Genomic DNA, 9,496 nt, shown 5'->3' with positions numbered 1-9,496 from the left:
AGTTTAACTATTTTTTTTTTTTTTTTTTTTTTTTTGATCATTGCTAATTGAAATTATCTATGGGTCTCACTTTTCTATATGTGAAATTTTTATTGATTGGGGAGTTTTCTCCCCTTCTATAAATAGGCATTTTTTTATGTTTGCATTATCTCCTGCTTTTCTTTTTTTCTGTATTTAGGACAGGGTCTACAGGGTCTTACTACATGGATTGGGACTTGTATGGACCTCCTCTTTTTAGCCTCCCCAGTGCTGGGATTACAGGCGCTCATCACATGCCCAGTCTCAGTCACAGCCTTAGCGGGCCCCGCAGGCCTGGCACGGCATGCCGGGGATCAAACCCTGGTCATTGCGCTCTGCTTCAGCGGGCACTTTAGTCTGCTGAGCTGTCAGGCCGACCCCCTGCTTTTTTTAAGGTTCTTTTTTTTTAAAGAATCAGTTAACTTTTTTCCAGTACTGGGGATCCAGGCATGTGCTTATGCCACTGAACTATATCCACAGCCCCATCTCCTGCTTTTTAATCAACTGACTCCATTCAATCTCATGTTACTCTTCTTTTCATCATCTAGCTTCTGTAGGATTGATTTTTCATGTTCCTTTACTATTCTCTGTCTCTTTTTTTTTTTTGGTTTTCAAATGTATTTGGTACAGGGTCTCACTATACAGCTTGGACTCATAGTGGGCCTCCTGTTTTCAGTCTCCCGAGTGCAAGGATTACAAGCGTGGGCCACCATGCCCAGTCACAGTGGCCAGCCAGTGCACCCTGGGGGTGGGGCCTGTGCAGCATGTGGTGCCAAGGATTGAACCCCAGTCTCTGCACTTGTCTAAGCAGGCACTTAGTTCACTGAACTATCTTGCTGGCCCTCCCTTGCTATGTGTAAGAAGTCTTTCCTTTTGTGATAGCTAACCACGGTCCTGTTTTCTCTCTGGTGTCCTGTTCTCACATTGGCTCATTCTTCCGCATACGCTTCAGTGGAATTTTTAATCTCCTGGATATCTTTCTGAGTGTTTTATGGATTCCATTTTGTTCCTGTGTTGGGTGTCGTGGATTCCATAATTTTCCCAAGCTTCTGTATTTTTTTTACATCTGTAACTGCTCTAGAGGCACGGTGTCCTTCATTATGGTCACCATCTCTGCAGTCCTCTGAGACATGATTGCAGATGTGATTATTTTTCTAGAGCTTCTTTCGTGTTGTGTTACGCCTACTGTTACCACTCAGAGTCCAGGTGGGTGGCTTTCGAATTGTTCCACCTCGTTGTACCTAGGCTTGCATTTGGTGAACTGGAAGTCCAGGGTTGCATCTTGATTAAGTGTCTTCTCACTTTCTTTGTTTTTCTTTAGTTTAATTCCTGGGTTGATGCTTATAAATTTCTTGTGGCAGGTAGCTTTATTCCCAGTATTTAGAACCCTAAGGAAGTACTACTTCTCAGAAATGTCTTCCAGGTATAGATGGCTTTTGGGTTTTGAGTCTGTTACAGTATTCTTCTACCTCTTGAACTTATTGGTGATGAGAAATAGCTGGCAACTTGGCTCAGCCCCTGGTTCTTTGGCACTGGCCTTTGGTGTTGTTTGTGACCCTTAGGCCATCTCAGTCTTTGTATACCACGAAGAACAACTGATTAAAGCAATTAGGTCACCTTGGCTAACATAATACCTTCAGCAATAACAGCATAAAACAGCCTAGAAAATGACAAGATGTGGTAACTATTAATTTGCCACCTTTAATATCATGAACTATAGTGTATTTGTTGTTAGGTAACAACCCAGAACATTGTATAGGTAATGTACCCTCGATATGGCTAGTTTACTATTGCGGGGGATAAAAATGTTTGGGTACAAATAAAGAAATGAAGAGGAAGAGATCAGAGTCAAGGTTGGAGGACAAAGAAAGATTATACAAACTTGAGAAACTGGTATAGAAAGATGGCAGGAAAGAGAAGAAATAAAAACAAGAATAGAACAATAAAATTAGAAACAGTGTTTACACTGATAAAAAGTAAGAACAAATAAGAGAAAAGAAAACAAAACAGCTGGGAGATAGCTCAGTGGCATAAGCACCTGCCTGGCAAGTGCAAGGTTCTGAATTTGAGCCCATGTACCAACAAAACAAAACAAAAAAGTAAGAAAAAATTTTTTCAGAAGTTCACTTCTTTTCCTGCAGTCGCCGGCCCCCCGGTCTGTGTTGGTGGCCCCCAGTGAGCTACCTGCAGCCCTGTGATGAGGCAGTGGAGAGTCCCAGCCAGCCTGACATGTAGGTGGGAACCTGATGGTTCAGCCTGAGAGAGTTGAGCCTCCTGTCCACTTCCTCCCCGACCCCAAGAGCTGCCACCTGGAGCCAGCCTACCACTCCTGGTAGAGATGGGTGTGGTCCCTGAAGGGAGCTGGGCAGTGAGGAGGAAATCGGAGCGCAGCCCGGCCTCGGGCACCCTGAGGCTGGGGAGCATTGCAGGCTTCTGATCCTCTCGCTTCATCTATGAAGTGAGCACTTGGGGTGGGTTTATTACTCTCTCTGTATATAATTGGCTTCCACCCCAGAAATATATATGCAGCGCACTGCAAGGGAAGGAAAATCCTAACTGTCTGGAAGTTAACAGCCACTGCGAGCACCTGTTGTAACTGTAGATGCTAAAGGTCACTTGTGTTAGTTGCATTATGTCGTAGTAAGTTTAGTAGTGAAATATTTGTATGGTGAGCATTTTCTTTTCCTGGCATGTGTGTACATTTTTTGGTGGACTCTGTATTCATACATCATATTAAATTCATGTTTTTATATTTAGCACATTAATATATTTATATTTTCAAAATATGTATTTCATATACATTAACCCTGATGCCCAGAAATCTTGTGTATAGTTACACGATTTTAATAGAGTGGTTATAATTTTTATAATCTTGTGGTTTTTTATATGTCGTGTTTCCTTGCCTGCCGAGAGGATCGGTGCTGCAGGGCCGGCCCGGAGGCCTCTGTTTGCACCGCGGGTCCTGCTAACCGCCCTTCCCTCCGTGGTACAGACGAGCACGGTCTCTCGGTTACCACGCGCCTGCTCGTTAGCGTGTCGTTTCAACAGCAGCTGCTGCTTTTGTGCATGCGCTGTTTGCGCAGCAGTGTGCTGTCCTGTGCCGCTCCGTTTTCACACGGCCCTGCTCGCTGCTGTTTTTCACTCACGCCGCCACAGTTGTCCATTGCAGTGAGTGTCAGATGCATCTTGTGTTTCCTTCCCCGACAGAGGTGCCTCGGGCCTCTCTGGCATCCATCCCTGTGGCCCGCGCCCGCAGTGGAGCTGACGTTGTGGTGTGGACCCCCAAGGAGCCACCTCCTCACCATCCCGAGAGCCTCCAGCCGTGCATTCATAACTCGAAGCACCCAGGAGGGCCCATGCTGCCACCTTCCTGCCAGTGTTTGGCCTTAAGCAGATGTTCACCTTGCTAGTGCAGGAGGCAGGAAACGGTACTCTGTTGTTTCAGCTGGTGCTCATTCTGTGCCAGTGGTTACTTTCACTTCATACACAGATGTGGTTTCAGTTTTGTCTTGTGTACACTGAAAAACAGTAGTTAAAGAAGGGCGCACGTGTTGAGGTGGCCACTCAGGAGAGTGGTGACAGTGTTGATCTGAAGGAAGTTCCGCTCTTGGAACATGTAAGTTTCTTCATGTGGTCTAATTTCTTCTTGAAAATTCTTCTGTGTAATACATGTTCTTTGATTAATTGCCTTGCCTGGCGGTACTTCGATGTTTAGAGTAGACCTTATCTGTAACTGAAGTGCTCCTCCCGCCTGTACAGAAGCAGAGCTCCACCTGTGGGAGCCGAGTGCGTTCTCGCAGAGTCCGTGGTTGTCGGGCCCAGAGCTGCATGCTCAGCCCGAGTCCTCCTGCCCAGCGCCTGGCCTGGGCCTGGGCTGCCCTGGCCTGCCTCGTGTCGCTTCAGCCACACAGTGCTCGCCTGTGCTCTGCACAGCTTGCGAGTGTAGAGTTGCGACTCCTCGCTCCTGCTGGCGGTGGCCGTTGCTTCTGCCCTCTCCCTGCCTTTCCAGTCTGTCTTCGGTCCCCGCTCCTTCACTGCAGTGCTGCTCAGCGTGGTCCGCGTGTCTGCACACAGCCACACGCACACAGCCACGCATGCGCGCTGGGTTGTCCAGATACCTCGTTCTGCGGCTGAGCGTGCATCCCTTTCCCCTTCGTGGCACATCCCGACCTTAGGTCTTGGGTTACTCTTCTCTGTGAACTTCCCGTTGCACTGGGTCTTTTAGACCTAACTTTCTTTGTTAGCTGTCTTGTTTCCTAGCCTGCGGGGTTTGTCGTGTGGGTAGTGTGCGGCATCTTACGCCTTCTCCAGGTACTTCTTTGCTACTCCTTTAGCCCAGTTTCATAGCAGAACACATGAAGGCTGCATGGGGACATGTGGCCTCATCTTACTTTCTAAACATTTTTCTCAGTAACAGGCCTGAGTCACAGGCCCAGCCTCCTGCGCCAGGACAGCCCCCTCCTCACCTCGCGCTCCTGGAATGGCAGGCAGCCGCTCTCGCTGGAGAGGCGTTTTATTGAATTTACATCATCCAGAGATTTGGGTTTGGCACAGAATTGAAACCAGGGCATTCTAGAGGTGTAAGGTGGTTGCTTCACTTTCCCCTCCCCTGGTTGGCATTGCAGAAAATCAACACAAGAATGCTAACTCAGCCTTGCATGTGATCCCAGCACTCGGAGGCTGAGGCAGGAGGATCACCCTGAGTTCAAGCCCAGTTTGGGCTACATAGTTGAAGACCAGCCTGAACTATAGTGAGGGCTCCTCGCCCCCCAATGTTAACTCCACACTAAGCAAGCCCATCCCACACATTAGTGTCTGGCAGTGCCTTCCTGTGCCTGCTGCTGGTGACAAACTACCCTGCGCTTTCGCTGGGGAAGAACAGGAGTGGCCCCAGGGTCTCTGTGGCTGAGCAGAAGAGGCCTGGCCCAGTGGCCGTGAGCAGGGTGCGGTGCCGTGCTGCCACCGTAGGCAAAGGAAGTGAAGACCCATACTGCTGAGCCCTACTTGCTTTTAAGGCCTGGTGCTGAGGCAGCCATGTAGACGGCCTGGCAACTGTCCCTCCTCTTACCAGACATCCAGTCCACCTAGGGAGGAGCCAGATATGCAGGAAGCATGGCCCTGGGTAAGGAAGAGGTCTGCCCACGTCAGAGGAAGACGTTGCCCAGGTGGCAGCGCTTGTCGCATTCCAGGGTGTTGACTGCAGTTGGAACCTTGCCACACTGAAAGGCTTCCATACTTACGCCAGATTCTAGGAGGCTCCATCGATGCCAGCGCAGCGCAGCCTCCCTCAGCTGGCCAGAACTCTGGGCTCCTCAGCTGCAGAGTGCTGGGGCTGGTTGTGCACAGAGCCTCAGAGCTGCGGGGTGCTGCAGCCAATACAGTGGGAGCTGGGAGAAGCCGAGGCCACTGACAGCCTACAGTTCCCCATCACGCCACTCCTTGGGCATCATGGTGACACTGCCTGAATTGTCCTCATGGGCCAGGCCGGTGCTGTGGGACTCGAGTTACTTAGGTCATTCGCTCCAGCGCTGCCTCTGCCCTTCCACAAATAGCCATTTTCCCCCAGATGTTGCAGCAGAGCTTTTGTGCCTTTCCTGAAGGCAGCTTGGGCATCATCAGGCAGAAGTGCAGTGGCATTTTCTGCTTGGAAGCTGGTGAGGTCAGCGTTGAGGGCTTCTCCAAAGAGGGCAGACAAGTGTACGGACCTCTGGGAAGCTGAGGCCAGGTCAGCTGGCTTTTGAATCCGGAATTGGGGTCTTTTTATCTAAGGATGAAGAGGGGCTGGCTGCCAGCTGCCAGTCAAAGGCAGAAGAAGGGGTTCTTTAGGTCCAGCAGGTGTATAGTAGGCTGGGGATGGCAGCACGCCGAGGCAGTGTCCATGGCTCAGAGATCCTGCGCTGGACCATGCTCCCCTCTGGGTTTCTTTACAAGCAGTTTAACAATCTATAAATATTTTGTAGTTTTGAAGCCTCAAAGTAGGGCTTAATTTCTAGTTCAGTTTCTTGTGGCTTACAGTACTGTCTGCTCAGAGCCCGTGGCAGAGCTGGATGGAGCTGAGAAACCGGCTGTCCTGGAGAGAATGTGATGGGAACCTGGCCAGGTTCTGTTATTGGAGCCTCTAAGAAAATACCAGGAGAGATTTTAACCCGTTGTGGCAGTGGAGTCCAGGGGAGCTGCCCTTTTTGTCCCGTCTCATAGTCTTTTTAAGGAGTAACCCACAAACAAGACATCTTTTACATCCAGCTCTGTAGACCAGTGGATCAGAGGTGTAGTTCACATAGGGCATGTGGGTTGGGAGCCACAGAGTGCAAGGTGGTTAACAGTCTGCCCGGGCTTGAACTGCTTTAGGTGTCTGAGTGTGGCTGGATGCCGTGTGCTTTGCATGATGTGGGACATGGTCTGACAGCAGCGGGGGTATCGATGAGGTGGCATGGTGGATGACCAGGCCCGAAGACGAGTCTGGCAGTCTGGCTTAGGCCTCCAGGAGGAGTTTTCTGAACTTTAGGATTATAGGTGTGGTCTTCTTCTTGGGGAACAGTAGAGTTGGAAGTACAGGGTTAAACGAGAGGGTGGCTGACAGGCTTGGTATGAAAGAGATGATTGCTTTTAACCTGAAGCGGGGGTCTCTTCCTAAAAGTGGCATGGAGACAGATTCCACGAAAATGCAGGTTTGGTGAGCTGTCCTCTCAGGCTACAGGCTTGTGCCTGGCAGAAGGGGTGAGAGGCAAGCGTCCCAGTTGCCCCAGTGATGCTTTTTGACAGAGGAGACTTTTGGAGGCAGAGAATTCTTTTCCAGTGTCTACCAGGAAAGGTATAGATTGGATCCCAGTACAGACATGGATGCCTTTGAGAGGCCTTTTCTTTTGAAGCACTTATTTATTAGTGTCCGTGGCCCTTATGTCAGGCTTCTGGGTAAGAGTGGTAACTTATGATTTGGGTTTTTTCCCCTTTGATGTCCTTGAGAAGCGTATGACTGATGTTTGATTTCTGTGCAGGGTCACCATTTGTCAGGACTTACAGTCTAATTTGTCCTCAGTCAAAATGTGGAACCCAGAAGAAATTGCTGACGGTCGTCTGGGGTGGGGCTAGAGGACACCTGCTGGCCAGGACAGGAAGCAGAGGCTCTGGAGGGAGGGCCTCCGTGGCGGAGCGCAGACGTGGCCGGCGGGCGGGTCCAGCTTGCCTGGCTGGAAGCAGACGGGCCACAAGTGGAGAGTGAGGCTGTGGGTGTTGGCGGCCGCTGTGCCTCAGTCGGGCGAGGGCTGCATGGCAGGATCCTCAGGATCGATGCGTCTCTTTTTTTCCTTTTGTTTCCTTTTTTGAGATGCACAGAGTGGTTTGGTTTCTTTTTTAATTCTGTACCCTCAGCAAAGCCCTTTTGCCTACAGTCAGGGACTGTGGGTTTTGAGTAATTAATTGCCATCTCTGGCGTCCTACTTGTGTGTTGCATACCCTTGAATGATGGCACAGTAGACAAAGAATGGATGCCAATCAGGGAGGACCATTCAGATGCCCACCTGAATGTGCCCCTTCCAGAGACTTACATGCCACTTAGCTACGGAGGGTGCAAGGCCTCCTTTAGACCACGAGTCGATCGCCATGGAACTGCAGGGGAGGGCCCAACCAGCCACCCTGAGCGGTGCTTCCCTGTCTCGGTGCGCAGCTAGAGCAACCTGTGGCTCATGCCCCCCATTCTACTCACACATTCATGCAGCAGGACTCCGGGCTGCACGGCCCAGCCGCCTTCCCTTGGGAGATGTCCTGGGTCTCGCTGCTCAGGAATGAAGTCATGGAGCCGGGTATGGTGGCGCATGCCTGTAATCCCAGCACTTGAGAGGCTGAGGCAGGAGAATCATTACAAGCTCAAGACCAGCCTGGGCTACAGAGGAAGCTCAGGGCCAGCCTGAATGGCGTAGTAAGACCCTGTCTCAAAAAGACAAAAGAAAAAAAAGCAAGAAACACAGTTCGTCATTGTGTCTGCTGTCAGAGGTGGCAGGCAGCACAGCATACGGGGGTGCCCCCACCACCACCTTCTTGGGTACCAAGTTGTGCTTCCTGCTGCACCACGTGGAATTACGAAAGGATCCAGCGTCGTGTTCTGTGCTTCGAAGGGCTCCGGGAGTCTCGTTCGTGATGCCTAAGCCCTTCCTAGGTGAGCTTGCCCCTCAGCAGTTAAGGGGGAGCTATTAAAACTGTATTTTCACTGAAGTTTGTGGAGGAAGAAGTTGAGGAAGGGCTAGGGATACACAGCTTAGCAGCACAGCACCTGCCAGACCAAGCCAGGTCCTGAGTTCAGTGTGTAGTGCTGAAGAAAAACGGAAGGAAGGGAGGTCTTTTCTTGGAGGAAGCTGAGGAGAGCAAGTCATGCAGATACTAAACCAAATGGGGAGACAAAAGCTGGTATCACATCAAGTCTTGGCAAGAGCGTGAAGGTACACTGGGCAGGATCTAGAGAGGAAAGTAAGGTGAGGAGGCTGGGCGGACTGGAGAGGGGCAGCTGTGACGCCGTTGGACGGGCTGTGCTCTCGTCACAGTGTTTTGACATTGAGAACTGCTGCCATCCGTTGAGTTGGCAGCTGTGTGTTGGAGCCTAGAAACGACGCCTTGTGTGGGTTGTTGATGGTGCCTGCTCGCCTGTTGCACACGAGGACTTTGAAGCCTTGAGAACTATAGATTGTGTGTTTTTATTTATTTTTAATTTGGTGGAACCTGCGATTGAACTCGGGTCCTTGCACTTACCAGGGAAGCGCTTATTCTACTGAACCATATCCCTGGCCCCAATAGGTTGCCACAAGTTTTTTGTTTTTGTTTTTTTTTTAGGAATTGGGGGTTGAACTCAGGCCTTTGTGCTTGCCAGGGAAGCGCTTGTTCTACTGAGCCATCTCCGCAGCCCCTGATTATGTATTTTTACATCGTAGATTTTAAGAGTGTTTCTTCATTTAAAAAAATAATTTTATTGAGAAACAAATAGCAATGAGACAGTTTCAAAACTGAATAGTAGGACAGTTTCCATAATTAATGCATTGCATATTGTTGTCTTCATAGTGGTTATTCATAGTGCAAGGTGCAGACATGATATCCTGTCCAAACACTGTTAGTACAAATCTTTCTTTCCATTGAATTAAGAGAAAGTAGCTGTATATGTATCCTAACTGTTTTGTATATACAGATACAAAATGGTCCTTCATTTATATCCCCTTTTTTTGTTTAGTTTTGTCAGAGATGGGTGTTGCATTGCCATTGAAATATTGTAGGTATGTGTCATGTCATATCAGTTACTGCTATACTGTCTCTAAAGTAAATTTTTTTTTTTTAAAAAAAAGGTAATAAATGAAAACAGACAAGGAAAAAAAATGTCATAGGACTGTCCTGCTACAATGCTGTATATGCTTAGATTTCTAAATTTCTGTGTAAAAATATGTAATTATTCCTATCTTTTTTTTTTAAATCTTTTTTTTTTTAAATTTTATTGATTTAT

At 48.9% G+C, this 9,496-nt stretch overlaps 1 protein-coding gene across 4 annotated transcripts in view; it reads left to right on the top strand.

Moving 5' to 3' along the window:
- Slc39a10 (solute carrier family 39 member 10) overlaps positions 1-9,496 on the top strand; it is a 96,571-nt gene that overhangs the window by 80,489 nt on the left and 6,586 nt on the right. The gene's annotated exons all lie outside the window — the stretch shown is intronic.

The sequence above is a fragment of the Octodon degus genome, unplaced genomic scaffold (genome assembly GCF_000260255.1).
Source record: "Octodon degus isolate 3935 unplaced genomic scaffold, OctDeg1.0 scaffold00025, whole genome shotgun sequence".
Classification (NCBI taxonomy): domain Eukaryota; kingdom Metazoa; phylum Chordata; class Mammalia; order Rodentia; family Octodontidae; genus Octodon; species Octodon degus.
Note: the sequence above shows the minus strand (reverse complement) of the source record. Positions and strands in the feature narration are given on the sequence as shown.